Source organism: Ovis canadensis, chromosome 1, assembly GCF_042477335.2.
Source record: "Ovis canadensis isolate MfBH-ARS-UI-01 breed Bighorn chromosome 1, ARS-UI_OviCan_v2, whole genome shotgun sequence".
Taxonomy (NCBI): Eukaryota; Metazoa; Chordata; class Mammalia; order Artiodactyla; family Bovidae; genus Ovis; species Ovis canadensis.
In genome coordinates, this window is record NC_091245.1 from 169,394,046 (window position 1) to 169,410,189 (window position 16,144).

Genomic DNA, 16,144 nt, shown 5'->3' on the forward strand with positions numbered 1-16,144 from the left:
GAAACAAAAAGTCTTCTCAGATGTTAAAGACCTGCGGAGAACCCTGCTGAGAGGGAAGATTTTCGAATGATTCTGGGATCCAGGGTGAACTGCTCCTGAGAAAGCCATTTCCCTTTGGCTCTAAGCTGACACTGATCTGGTGGCCTCTTGATTTTCTCCCCAGGTTAACAGGAAGATCAGGAAGCTGGCTTCACCTTTTGGCTTTCTTGGCCTGATGCTGAACTCCTGATGGTGAGAAAGGTGGATATTCCTCATTCCAGATGCTACCTGGGTCTTGACTGATGTAGTCAAAGTGGGCAGTGGGATGTTTTCTAAAGTTTCTGTGATTCTTGGATTTTTGAACTTGCCTCAAAGTTATTATGAACTTTTTAGGCGTTTTACTGTGATTTCTTGTGAACTAAGTTTTTTTTTTTTTTTGGTGGTTCAGTTTCTTTTTAACCAATTTGAATTTCCACTATTTTCCATGAGAGGAGGACGCATGCATATATCTAAGAGGGGAATTCAGCTCTCTGATGACTGGCAGTTTCGGGGTTATGTAATCTCACAGACTCAGAGAGTAGCATGCTCCATACAGTTTTGGTGAAGCCCGTCATTAGAGCTAGCATACGTGGTTTCTGATTAAAGCATTTCCTGTTCCTTTAATTTGGGACAGACTGTGAGGTAAAACACTTTCCTTCCAAACTAAGTGAATGAAAGTATTTTACCGCTTCTTGGGGGCGGTTCGTGGATAGGGAATTAACATTTATTAAACACTCATTTAGGGAGATGACCAACAAGGTCTCATTCAGTTGTCACAATGGCATCTGAGGTAGCATCAGTACCCTTATTTTATAGATGAGGAAAGCGAGGCTCAGAGGGATGGCCCATGGGATCCTAAATGGCAGAGCTTGAGCTAAATCTGAGGGGCCTTGTCCCACAGCCAAGGCACCAGGCCACTGGGATATTAGCGGAGGAGCAATGGAAAGACATCAACCTCTTTTCAGAGTCCTGACTTCCAAGGGTCCTTCCTTTTCCTTCATTCATACCTGGCTGCTGTCCACTCCCTGTTCAGATCTAACTGCTCATTAGTTATGGTAGTTGATAACCGCCATGGCCCTTTATGTTTTAAGAAGACCACAGGAAAATCTTTCAGACCTCAAAGAGCAAAGCAATAGGGTAGAACTGATGGAAGTGGTTGGACTACAGTTTGGAGAGAGGCAGCATCTTGCTTATTGAGCCGTTTTTGGACACAGCAGCTGGAACTATAAGGGAAGTGGAATCCAGCTGCTTGTTCACGTTGCTCCTCTCAGGATGTTCCGTGCCCTGCTTGGAAAGCTAAGGCTTGGAGGAGCATTCCTAGTCATACCTCTGGTGAAGGGCCCTCTGCTGCTGCTGCTTCTGAAGACAGAAGCTGCAGGTACCCGGCAAATCGATTCACCTGCTCTCTACCATCCCTGCTATCACAGAGTGAGTTAACTACCTGAACTGACTTTTTTGTATGTGGGGGTAGCCCCCAGGATGGAAAATTCCATGCTTTGTATCTATTTTTTCTTTTTTAATTTTTTTGCATGATTCTTTTCTAGTTTGCCTTTTCTATAGGCTCCATAGTATAGGATATTTGGTTGCATGCTAAGTTGCTTCAGTTGTGTCCTATTCTTTGCAACCCTTTGGACTCTAGCCCACCAGGCTCCACTGTCCATGAGATTCCCCAGGCAAGAATACTGTTGTGGGTTGCCATGCCCTCCTTCAAGGGATCTTCCCGAACCAGGGATCAAACCTGCATCTCTTATGTCTCCTGCATTGGCAGGCAGGTTCTTTACCACTAGTGCTACCTGGGAAGCTATAAGTATAGGATGAGTGGAGTAAAAAATAAATCTACTTGGGTGGTTAAAAAATAAAATGCTGTGATTAATGGAGGAGGAATTTCAATACCTGTCTTTTAAGGCAGTGTTTCTCAAACTTTAATGGTGTGTAAGAATTACCGTGCGGTCTCACTGAACTATAGATTCTGTTTCAGGAGGTCTGGGGTGGAGCTTGTAATTCTGCATTTTTTAAAAGTGTGGAGTACAGTTGTTTTACAATGTGTTTTAGTTTCTATTGCACAAAAAAGTGAATCAGTCACATGTACATATGTATTGCCTCTTCCTTTATTTCCTTCCCATTTAGGTCATCACAGAGAACTGAGTAGAGTTCCCTGTGCTATTCAGTAGGTTCTCATTAGTTATCTATTGTAGACATGGTAGTGAATATAAATTAATCCCAATCTCCCAATCCGCACCCCCTTCCCCCTTGGTATCCATATGTTTGTTCTCCATGTATGTGCCTAATTCTGCATTTTAATAAACTTCCATGTGATGCTGAGGTTGCAGGTTCCACACTCTGAGTTGCAAAATTATAAGACTCCTTAAATTACAGGTAATAGAAAAATTATGGAGTTTTTTAAATAAAATCTACATATGTCATTTTACCATGTATAAAAATAAATTATTTCATGGTTATGCTAAACAACAATGGTAATGCGACATTCTCTGTGCATGATACGAAATATCTGAATTAAACTTCCCAAAATCCTGTTAATCAATTAGATGTTATATCATCTATACAATGGCAATTTCCAGATATTCGGAGACATTGAAAATGAATTTCTCACTTTTTGCTTAGACGTTTAGTAGCACTTGTAAGTTGCATTCCCAGCCCTCTGACTATTTCAGTCAAATTTGCTGTTTGTTATGGCACCCATTTTTTAGAGTGGCTAACACTGCAGTTATGCCTCTTCAAAGAGGGTGATGTTATATACAAGAGGGTAAAATAGATTTTTGTGAGGAATATTTCAGGTATCAAAATGGTTTGTGACCATTGTTCATAAACAGATAGAGAGTTTACTTGTGGTTTTAAACTTTCATCAAGAGACAATTAGGGCAAAAATATCTACAAGGTTCCATAGTGGGTGTGATAAGGAAAGAAAGGTTGAGACACAGAGCTGTTAATGCTCTTACACATACTTATTCAATTGAGGTAAACGAAGATTTTCCCCCTGCCCTCTTGTCTCTTTGTGTCTGCATCAGTGCCACAGAGTTTTAAGGCACCAGCTTCGAGAAAAGAGATGATTCCTTTTTTTTTTCATATTTATTCATTTCAAGAGCATTTTCTTTTATTATATCATTAAATGTTTTTAATATTTTAAGAAATCATGATAAACTATATGTAACAAAGTTTATAATCTTATCCATTTTTAAGTGTACAATTCAATGGCATTAAGTACACTTACATTGTTATACAATCATCTCTGCTATTCATCTTTAGAAATTTTTCATCTTCTCAAACTGAAACTTCATATGCATCGAACAATGACTCCCCATTTGCCGTCCCTCCCCCAGCCCTTGGCAACCTCTATTCTACTTTCTGTCTCTATGAAATTAACAACTTTAGATACTTAATATAAGTGGGATCATACAATATTTGTCCTTTTGTGACTTGCTAAATTTCACTTCCTAATATCCTTAAGGTTCATCCAAATTGCAGCCAGAAATGCCTTTTTTTTTAATTTAAATTTTTATTTTTACTTTATTTTACTTTACAATACTGTATTGATTTTGCCATACATTGACATGAATCTGCCACGGGTGTACATGAGTTCCCAAACACGACCCCCCCTCTCACCTCCCATGCCATATCCTTGTAAGGCTGAATGATGTTCCATTTTATGTACATAGGCTATTTAGTGTATCCATTCTTCCCTGATGGACAGTTGGGTTACTTCCACGTTTTGGTTACTGTGAATAATGCTGCAGTGAACATAGGCATATAAATAATCTGTTTTTAGTCTCTGCTTTCAATTATTTTGGGTGCATACCCAGAAGTGGAATTACTGGATGATATGCTAATTCTGTTTAATATGACCATTTTCTATAGCAGCTGTACCAGAATGCTTTTTAACTCATGTTGTGCAATGTTTGGCCAAGTGCAATGAATATGACAGAAAGGGATATGAAGTTCAGAGTAAATAATCTTCAGAATAATTTGGCATCATGACAAATTACATCAACCTCTCCAACACACTCACCCTTGCATGTTCACATATTACAGTGTGTGTGCTTACAAACAAGTGCATGGTTGGGGATTTAATACATATGGATCAGATCTTTTTGCAAATGTAGACCACTTAAGTGGAATCCTATGTTTAGAAGAAACCTCAGAAGGCTTGTGGGAGATTTAAAAGGATCAGAGCTACAAAGGCAATCTACAGATGTGAATGGAAACTAACCTAACTGAGAGCAGGAATTACAGGAATTTGGATTTTCATTCTCCTTTCCTTTCTTCCATCTCCTTCTCTTACCTCTGCAGCATATGTGTGCAGCCACTCCATGAATTTTGGTTGAACAAATAAACCAGAATGGAAAGAAAAATGAAGAAATTATTTGTTTTCTAACCTGTAAAAAAGCTATTTTGAAGGCTGTAAGAACTTGCTATTTTATACCTCTGTCCAGGGTAAAGGAGGTGGGTTTAATTAGGGGTGGAAGACAAGGGTTGGAGATATGGAAAATGAGCCCTAGGCAAGGCTGCTGAATTTACCCTTGGCATCTCTAGTGGCAGGACAGAGGAACTAGAACTATCTGAAGGATGGCAGATGCTGATGTATCTAATGTCAAATTCTAGGGATGGCCCCAGATTGCAGTGAAAATGTTTGTAGCCGAAGGAGGTAGAATGTGTGATGACAATACTTGCTAAAGAATATGCGGTCTTCATCCCGTTCCTCACTTACATGTTTGTCAATTGTCTGGGTTTCATGTCATTCATCTTGTGGGAGAGCTTTCTTAAAATGAAGATAGCCTTTTTAAGAAAGGTTACTGTTTATATCTTAGTGTAGATTAATTTTGAAATCCCTTTTTGAAATTTTACTGGAAGAGGAGGGCCCCGAGACTGCCCTGATCAGATTGCAGATATGGGGTGAGATGCAGTGGCAGGAGAACATTCACTCCGATGTTCTCAGGTGGCATCCTGTCCTCTAGGATAGGGCTCCAAGTTTGACTCCATGAGTCTCCTCCTCCATATTCTCTTCAAGTTGTGCTGGTGGTACAAACAGGCCACCAGCCTATCATTGATTGAATGATAACCAATCAATGGAGCTTTGGAGCTTTGAAAAATGGGTATCAACTACAACTGTCACAATTGAATGTATGCTATGTGCCAAGAGTTGTGCTAGGCATGTCATGTATACTACCTCATTTAACCTACATGCTGACTGAATTCAGTGATGTACCCACTTTATGGATGAGAAAACAGAGTCATAGAGAAGTTAATTAAAGCTTCGTGGCTATTAGGTAAATGAAGCTGGGATTTGAACCCAGGTTTGTTTGACTTGTGCTTTTAAGCAAGGGGTGAAAAATATCACAGGCAAGATTTCTAGCTTGGATAAAAGTCTGGGATGAATTAGTGTGCTGTTTCCCAGCATCATTTGTAAGGACTGCATGTTGAGTAGTAGATAGATATATGAACAGATAGTGCGCATTAGTCTGCTTGGGCTGCCGTAACAATACTACATCCTGGGCAGCTTAAATAACAGAAATTTATTTGCTCACAGTTCTGGAGGCTAGAAGTCCAAGATCAACGTGCCAGCGGGTTTCTCCTGAAGCCTCTCTCCTTGGCTGGCAGATGGCTGCCTTCTCATGTTTGTGTGTATGGCCTTTCCTCTGCTCACATGTCCCTGGTGTCTCTTTCTCTTTTAACAAGGACTTCGGTCAAATTTGGATTAAGGCACATCCTAATGGCTTCATTTTAACTTAATTATCCCTTTAAAGGCCCTTATCTCCAAATATAATCACACTCTGAGGTCCTGGGGTGGGGGCTTCAGCATAAGAATTTGGGAAGTACATAATTCAGCCCATAACAGATCTGATGCAGCTGGATTGTGAAGGGGATGAAAACCAGGCCTAGGGATTTGGTTTTGATGTGGGAGGTCATGGGGTCCAATTGTGGTTGAGCAGGACTTTCCCAGACACATTTCCAGCTGCTCTTCAGTGTGATACTTGTGAGGACGAGGACTATAGGATATGTGGGGAATATTTGGAGAATGAACTATTGGTACTTTTTTTTTTTTTTTTTACAGTGGAATGAAGGAGTGGAAAGAGTTGAAATATTAAGTCCTCTAGATGTTTCCAGAAAACTGATGAGAGTCTTGGTGAGGGCTAAAGGAGCCAAGTAGGGAGCTAGGTTGGTTTTAGTTTTGTTGATTTTACTTTTGGCATCATGGATTTAGAACTCAGAGAAGAAGTTGGAGCTGGAGTTAGGAACCCAGAGTTTTTAATACAGGTCAGTGTTGACTTGTGGAGTGGGGAATCTTGCTCAGAGTTCAAGACAGACAGGAGACAAGAACTCTCAGATCTCAAACTGCTTTGCTGTCACATAGATTTGGAGGATAATACAGAAGTTTTCCAGGACTTCTTTGGCTAAAATAGCATCTCTAGCTCTCTCCCTTTGCCTTGCTATGTTTTTCTTCATAGCGCATTATCACAGTCTGGCTTATTTTTCAATTTTTTCTTTTTTGGTTGTGCCACATGGCTTGTGGGACCTTAGTTCCCTGACCAGGATATAACCCTGGGCCCCAGCAATGGAAGCTTGGAGTCCTAACCACTGGACAGCCAGGGAATTCCCCTTTATATTTATATAGCTGTTTTATTATTGTCTGTTTTTCCAGTAGAATGTAAGCTCCATGAGACCATAGGCTATTTTTGTCCAGGACTGAATTCTTAGTACCTGGAAGAGGGTTCAGAACATTGTAGGTGCCCAATAAATATTTGCTGAAAGAAGCTATAACTAAGTTACTTTTCATGTCTAATGTAATTTAAATTGATGACAGATTGCTAAATATTGTCTTTTTATCTTTTCTCAAAATATTTTTCCTTAACAAGTATCTTTAGATAAATGAACACACTGGTACATACATTTGAGAATCTTGAAATATACAGTTTACAATTTTAGTTTTGTTTCTGTTTGTGTTTATCTTTAAATTCTACTTTCCCCAAATCATGATCACGTAGTTCCTTCTCTGCAGTGGCATCCCTTTATGAGAAAGTAGGTGTGACTTTTAAAAAAAAATCCAAGGGTTTCAGCAGTCTGGTTACTCTTATCAGATTATCTGTTTGCATCTACTCTCTCTCTGTGGTAATTTTCATAGAAGGTTGCTTGTGGAGTCTTTGGCTTCTGTCATCATTTCTTTTCCTTTTACTCATCACACCTGAATGTAAAGAGTCACCTCTCGGTGTACCTATGTAGGTGCCAACAGTCTGTTCAAACTCAAGTCTATTGCCTTTCTCTACAATTTTCTCCAGAAGGGCTGCTGTTTTACAGTATTGTGTCTCATAAAATATAGGTCAGCTAGGCATTTAAACCAAGCTCAGCCTACCTCTCTTTTCTAAGAAATCATAAATCAAAGGTACCTGAATGTTCTTGTATTTTATACAGATGTGAAGTCGCTCAGTCATGTCCGACCCTTTGCGACCCCATGGACTGTAGCCTACCAGGCTCCTCTATCCATGGGATTTTCCAGGCAAGAGTACTGGAGTGGGTTGCCACCTCCTTCTCCCGGGGATCTTCCCGACCCAGGGATTGAACCCAGGTCTCCCGCATTGCGGACAGACGCTTTACCGTCTGATCCACCAGGGAAGTCTTATAAAGTCTAGTTCCTCTTTTTTAGGGAGTCTGAGTGGCATAAATGGCACTAGAATTATTGGGTAAAGTAATTTAGAGTGACAATTCTCCAACAAGTCAGGAATTCTTCCTTAATGGTCTATCAAAATCACTAGGGAGATGTTTTCAAGGGCCATATAACCCTATTTTAAAGACTAGTTTTCAGAGAACACGTTACTGGTGGGAGTATATCCTACCTCTCAGGTGTGCTGGGAAAGGAAGGGGTAGAGAATAAAAGATTCTGAGGGGGAAAACATTCAATAATAGTAGTTACTCTTAATCTTATCAGTATTTAAAAGTATTACTATATTGGGTCTATGATTATTTTTTATTTAGAAGGGTAAGGATGTCTTTCCCTGACACAATCTAGGTTAAAGTCTCCTTCTCAGTACTTAAACATTTTTATAATTAGTCTTTCTATCTGGTACATACTATTGTCCTTGTTAAAGAAATTCAAAATAAATCCCTATAAACGTATGTGAAAAAAACCAAGCCCCTAACTCTTTTCCCTCCCCAAAGCCCCCAAACTTTAAGTTTTAAATTCTGAATCAAGAGTTCTAAAAGTAAAATTCTTCTTGATAAAATTCTTCCTCATAGAAGACCCTAATCTAATTTGACAGATACGTGTCTCCTGTGTTTAAAAGGGAAGAGAAGATTATGCCATGAAAATTTTAAAAAGATAAGTCAACATATAAATCAATCTAGTCAACATGTTTATTAAACAGCTATGTACTGAGCACTTAGAAGTATGGTATTCTATTTCTCTATTAACAAGGCATTATTAAGCTCAAATTAACTCACCTTTCAAATTTAACCTTTTCTTCTAGGAAAAGAGAAAGTTTAAATCGTTACCTAAAAAAAAGTGGAATAATATTTGGGAGTTTCTTAGCTTCACATCTTTGCAGATTCACATGGGCCAATACCTTATACAAAGGAAGAATGAAGGGTTTTTCTCTCAAAAGTCTTCTTTGCTTAATGACTTCAGATTCCAAAATTCAACTACGAAACATTCAGTTCTTTGGGCTGAATTATCTTCAGATCTTTTTTTCTCTTGAAAAAGTAATTATTCCCACAAAAGGAAACAAAGTTATTTATTTATATTACAATGTGAATCAGTTTATCAGGATATATTTTAAACAATTTTTACTTTATACTGAAGTACCATTGGTGGCTCAGATGGTAAAGAATTGGCTTGCAGTGAGGGAGACCTGGGTTCAATCCCTGTGTTGGGAAGATGCCCTGAAGAGGGGAATGGCTACCCACTCCAGTATTATTGCTTGGAGAATTCCATGGACAGAGGAGCTTGGTAGGCTTCATGGGGTCGCAAAGAATCAGACATGACTGAGCGAATTTCACTTTACTTCATCGTTGATGAACAATGTTGTGTTAGTTTCAGGTGTACAGCAAAGTGATTCAGTTATCAGCATTTTCTTTTTAAAAAATATTTATTTTACTTTTGGCTGTCATGAGTCCTTATTGCCTCGTGGGCTTCTCTCTGGCTGCAGAAAGTGGAGGGCCACTCTGTAGCTGCAGTGGGCTTCTTACTGTGGTGGCCTCCCCTGTTGTGCAGCATGGGCTCTAGGGCCTGTGAGCCTCTGTAGCTGCGGCATGTGGGCTCAGCAGCTGCAGCCTCTGGAGCACAGGCTCAGCAGTAGTTGAGCAAGGGCTCACTTACTCCTGGGCATGTGGGATCCTCCCAGACCAGGGATGGAAACCACGCATCCTACCCTGGCAGGCAGATTCTTCTCTACTGAGCCACCAGGGAAGTCCAGTCTTTTGTTCTTATAAGCTGAGCTAACTTCCCAGAGGATGGAAAGTGTTGTTGTTGTTGTTGTTTTTAATAGTAGGAGGATGTATAGGGAAGGATAATTCTGGACTATGTGTTACTGTCTGGAGTCTATAGATTTGGGCAGGAAAAGAGTAGCAAAAAGGAAAATTGAGAGGAAAAAGGGGAGTTTGGTGAAGACTTCTTTCTTCATCATTCTGTTTCAGGCAGTTCAGATTTTAGTAACTTTAAAGCAGGCGAGAATGGACAATAGTCCTACATCCACTGTATATGATGGTGGTTTCTTTCATATATGTGGAAATGAAATATCTGAGTTGTCGACAAGGCAGAGAAAGCAGAAGCAACCATAGAACTGGTAATTCTCTGTCCTTTTAGACAAGGCATACCTTATATTTCTATTTTGGATAAGTTCTATGCTCTGTGTCTATTTTGGATAAAGTTGATTACTATAAACAGAAACCAGGAAGCACCCTCATAAACTGAGAACAATTTACTCCACAGGTGAATTCTAGGAGAGTGCACTTGTATTATGTGAGTCTAGATCATTACTTATTAGATATTATAGTATATCAGGTGAGCCCTTCAGACCAATACTGAGTGTTACTCCATCAAACAGCAGATAATTTTGCACGAATCATACACACATTTATAGCATGTGAATATCTCCTCAAATTCAATGGAAAAACATTTCATTTCTTTGGAAATGAAGTGTTAAAGGGGAAGACAAACTTGTTTCATCTTCCAGTTTACATACTGGAATTTCACTCTGTTGCTGGACTGGAAGGCATTTCAGGATATTGTAGCACTGCTGTGATTCAGCCTCTGATACAGGTGTCTAAATTGGCTGAGATGTTTAGCTGTGTGGCCTGGCTTTGCACAAGTAGCCTCTTCTGCCCATCTATCAGAGACCAGGCCTTGGGTACTCACTGGAAAGCAGTAGAGTTACTTTATATCATGGACATCATAAGTGCTCAGAAAATATTTATGAGACAAAGTGGAACATGGCACCTTTTATATATACTTTATGTAAGAGAAAGCCCCAGAGAGATGTCTCCAGGGACACTCCAGCATTAATTTTTCCTTGACACAATCAGTATAATATGCAAAATTGTGTGTACTGCACATACGGTACTTAGAGGTGTTCCAGATTCATTCCGTCAGCACTGAGGAGTGTTCCAAGATATGCAAATGTTTCACTAATTCATCCTCATGATAATTAGGTTACTAGGCAGGTAGATTTGCCTGCTTTGAGAAGTTCCTCAAAGGAAATATAAAGGTGTACTATGCTTTGCTATCAGATGTTAATAATTTGCTGCAAACAGGATCCAGGCAATTATCTTCAGAGCCAATTTTTTCATCTTCCCAGGCCAAAAGACACAAAATAGTGTTATATCATTTGTGAGGAAGCAGCTTGTGGCTCTCCATAACTCTAGCTTTCTGGGCCATAGCCTGATAGGTCAGATGCTATGAGTGATCTATTGGGAAGTATTATGAGTCTCAGTAGAACTGAGTATATGTATCTCAGTAATAGTATCTGGGTATATGATATTACCAGATAGAATGTTCATGTTTCTGGATATAAGCTCCATCAAGACAGGACTTTTTGTTCGACACACCCAGTGCCTAGAAAAGTACCTCCCATTTAGAAGGCAGTATCATATTGAAGAATAAATGAAAATATAAAATATATGGTCTAATTTACTCCTTTGCATTAAAAAATCTATTGAATACCCAGAAATTTAGATGTTTCTTGAGATGTTCAAAAGTGTTTTACATTGATACAGAGATAATACATTGCTATTTTTCAGAGAAATCATAAAAAAATCACCATATTAGATAACATGATATCAGTTTTGAAAACTCCTAAAAACATTTTATATTCTTTACAAAGTTGATATGAACCAAAGAATCCTGGGCTAAGACAGCTGAGTTTTTTAAATTTGGAAGATACATGAAATAGTTTTATAGTAATCCAGGTGCTGAGAATGAAGGGGCCAAAGCATCTATTTTGATGTCTGTGATATTTTTGGAAGCACTTACATTTGTTTCTACCAATCAATTAATGTATTATGTAACAGGCTGTTGGCTGCTTACAAGGGATACACGTCCTAGGAATTTATAGTGGAACAGAAGGGACAGACTCACCCAAATGGATGATTTCAGCACAGCTTAAGAGCTGTGATGTAGCTCTATGTGGGGATGCAGAATAGGGGTCTTTATGCCAGTCTGGGAGTGGGAGTGAGAGTGAGGGTGGTAAGGACGGAAGGTCAAGGAAGGCTCCAGGGGTGTTGGATATTGATCTGAGTGTTGGCAAAGGTGAGTATGAGTTGGCCAGGTGAGGAAGAGTAGAGCATTTCTGCAGAAGGGACAGAGGAAGCAAAGCCCCAGATCTGTGAGCGACTGTATTCAGTTTGGGGCTTCGCAGGTTGGCTCAGTGGTCAAGAATCTGCCTGCCAATGCTAGAGCATTAGACACTCAGTTGTGTCTGACGCTTTGTGACTCCATGGACTGTAGCCTGCCAAGCTCCTCTGTCCATGGGATTCTCCCGGCAAGTATACTGGAGTGGCCAATGCAGGAGATGCAGGTTCCATCCCTGGGTTGAGAAGATCCCCTGGGGTAGGAAATGGCAACCCACTCCAGTATTCTTACCTGGGAAATCCCATGAGGAAATCCCAGACAGAGGAGTCTGGTGGGTTACAGTCCATGGGGGTCACAAAAGAGTTGGACACAACTTTGCAACTAAACAACAACAACAACAACAAATATTCAGTTTGGGAATGCTGCAAGTAAAGAGGAAGAGGAGACTTGTGAGCAAGGCAGGGCTTGGACAGCTGCCATCCTAAGAAGACTCAACTCAATGCTAAAGATGACTGGGAGCCATCTGAAGCATCCTTAAGTGGAATAAAGAAATTTTTAGATTTGGGTGTTATATGGCATGCTGATGGCAGTCTGGAGGATGGATTTTAAGTGGACAAGGCTCATTTGGCTCAGGTGAGAGACAAAGTCCTGTCTTGGCCAGTTTAAATAGAGATGAAGAAGAGAGGAATGTTCCAGAGTCAGGTGTTCAACAATTATTTGTTCAATATGGAACTATTAGTTTGAATGATATATTGCCTACATCCTAACAAAAACCTTTACTTACTAATTTATGTTAAAAACTATAATTTCTATACTAGAAAAAATAGTATTTTTAAAAAGTATTTATTTATTTGACTTTTGGTTGTATTGGGTCTTCACTGCAGTACACGGGCTTCTCATTATGGTGGCTTCTCGTTGCAGAGCATGGGCTGCAGTGTGCGTGGGTTCAGTGGCTGTAGCTGGTTGGCTCCAGAGCACCAGCTCACAAGTGGTGGCACAGGGGCTTAGTTGCCCCATGGCATGTGGGATCTTCCTGGACCAGGGATCGAACCCATGTCTCCCGCATTGGCAGGTGGATTCTTAACTACTGGACCACCAGGGAATTCCCAGAAAAGCAGTATTGTTTTCCATTTTTGTAAATCTCTTAAGGTCTGACTTTACAGAAGACAGTCTCATAGCTTTCTGCAGTTATAGAAAGGAAATTTGTCCTCATACAGCTATGTAGTTGGAAAAGGAAGAAATGTTTTAATAGTCATTTCAGGTAATTGTAGATATTCTTTTTTAATATTATACCAAAATAAGTGGTAACTCCTTAAAGGATAAATGCAATGTGGAATCTGAAGCCATATCATGAACCTTTTGTACTCTGATACAATTAATATCCATTGGTCTTTCTTTCACCTTGAGTCGATCTTTTACCCATGTGTGATTTTGTAATGACAACTTCCATTGTTCATTTGTAAATATTAGTGTATTGAGTTACACAAATTTTGTAACATTGCCACCTTTCATTATGTAATACAGAAAACATTTTATTTGTTAATAACATATCACTATTGACCTCATCAAAAATGTCTTCAAATATTGGGAAGTTCTCAAGCTCAGGTTGTTAGAAGTTTCCCAAGTTCTAATTTCCATTTGAAGGCTTGAATTTTATCACTGGGAAAAAATACTGTCTTGCTTTGTTCATAAAGAAAAAATCTGACAAATACTCAAATCTCAATAACCTGTTTGTCAGTCAAGAAAAATTGGTGTTCCATGTAAAACAGTGACTAGCTCTCAACTCAAACAATATTTGATTAGAATCAATGGCAATGTCATATCGTTTCACTCAACCTAACAGACCAAATGCCTTTCCAGACAACTGTCATAAAGTATTAAGGATACATGTATTTCAAGGGTCAAGTTTTGTTTTTTTTTTCCATGATCTTTTAAAATTTAACATACATAGTACATGATGTAAACGACTAGCATAAAATTCATAAAAATCCAATTACCCTATGCATTATCAGTTTACTCCTGATACATTCTTTCATTTTCTCCTTAGTATCATTGTCCTATTTTAACACTACACTGTTTCTGCTAAGCACTTTAAGAGGCTTATCTTTTTTTAGGGATACTGCCCTAGTCTTTTTTTTTCTTTCTTAATGTCATAACAATAGCTATTTTTATCACTGTCTTGCCCATCCTAACCTTCCTCACACTAAAGCAAAAATATTTTTAAATGCTAAAAATGCATAAAATATTGAGCTGTAATACTGTTTGTCATATATATCGAACCTACTACTACTCTGTGTTGCCATAAAAGATATTTATAACCTACTGCACCAGCTGCTACAGATGTGATCAAGGCCAAGTGTGCAGTGTAGCCCAGGGCATCTGTTCTAAACTGACTGGGCTACAACATAATCATAGCTTGCTGGTGGAGCTACATGAATAAACACTGATATGAAAGGAGTCTTCTGAAAACAAAAACAAAAACAAACTAATTTGACTAGTTTTATCTTTTCCCAGCATATAAAACAGTTATAACACTATTTTAATGTTTTTCCTATGTGAAATTTCAAATAATTACATGTAAACTTACTTGGAAGGGAATTATTTAAAGGTAGGAAAAATAGAGGATAAGTTTAAAAGTAAAATTTTAAAAAAGTAGTAACTGCTGGATGTACAAAATACATTTATGGGAGAAACAATGGGAAATAAAGCAGAGCACACACTTTCCCTCTTCTCGCCCAAGGTTTAATAAAGTTAGTATTTATTACTGTTTCATCTATGACTCCTTAAGTGAAACTGGCTTCTCCCCCCTGCCCCTTTTTCTCTTTCTCTCTGCAAATGGGTAGTGGTGAAGAATACAGTGATGACTAGTTCATTTTGTTGTAAGGCACCATGAATTTTACCCACCATTGCTTTTGTACCATCAGTCCAAATGTCAACACAAATGTTCCAGGATAAATGATGAAATTAAAAAATTATCATATACTTCAAATGACTCAGCACCTCATGTTTGTTGTCATCACATGTTCATATGAAAGATCTTTGATGATTAACTGGTGCTGATTCCCGAGGAATACATTCAAGATAGCAAGTCCAGACAGTTGGCAGATCTGTCCATTTCTAAGACAAAAATGCAGTTCTGCAGAAAAGGATCAGTCTACAGCCAGATCTTTAATTTGATGTTACTATAACATTGGAAAGTGGCTGTGCCATCGTTTCTTTTGCTGACTTCTCATCTAGAAGGCACTCAGCAAGCTAAACTCCACCAGGCTTTATTGTTCTCTCGCTTATTCAGCCAGTGCAGTTACAATTACTTACTCTGTAAGATACTTCACTGGCTTTTTCTCTTCAGGTTTGAAGAGCTGCACCAAATAACTTTTGGCTTTTCAAAAGTTTATTACATCCACATTTAAAAAGTCAGTGCCTCTTTTTAAAACCCTGAATGTCTGGTCTAAAAATAGTAGTACAACTTAACTGGCACCACATTACTATGCAGAATGCTCTATCGTATAAGACACAATAAGGTAAATTATTAACATCTATAAAGTCAAAGAAAAGACAGCACCATCAAGTTTTTTTTTTAACTTACAGGTCCTTCCAATTGCTTTGGAATAGATTTCTCCTTCTGTGAGAAAGGGAACTCTCTGATCTGTCATTTTCATCTTTTTCTATATCTTCAGATGTAGACAGTGCATCTGAGCCTTGAGGAAATGTCCTCTGATCTCCCTTTCTAAAGCAAAAGATGGGCTCCAGACTCAGATAAAGATTTTGATCTTTTCTCCACCTATGATGAGTGGTATAAACTAGGCAAATTCTCAAGGGCTCATTTTTCAAATATTGTTTCTGTGGTCAGGAATCTGGGAGTGGCTTTGAAAGAGGGGTTTCTGACTTGAGGTTACTCATACAACTACCTTCAAGATGTTGGTCAGTGCTGTGGTCATCTGAAGGCCAGACATGAGCTGGAGGATCTGCTTGTAGAATGGCCTACTCACATAGCTAGCAAGTTAGCACGCTGGCTCTTGGCCTCAGTGGACTTTCCCAGAAAGTCCTCGTATGTATCATGGATGGCCGTCTTCAGAGTGCATGCTCCACTGTATTTGATCAGAACAGTGGCAGTGTTATATAACTCAACCTGATAGACTAAACTTGAGTTTATATTTCAACATTTAAATAAGTATTTAATTTCTGTAGTGATGTTAACAAATAACCATTCTTGATTGTGTGTTGGAGGTTGTGGTCTTTTAAAAAAATTATTATTTATCATTAATATTGATTTGGCTGCACTGGGTCTTTGTTGCTGTGTCTGTGCTCTCTCTAGTTGTGGTGAGTGGGGGCTAC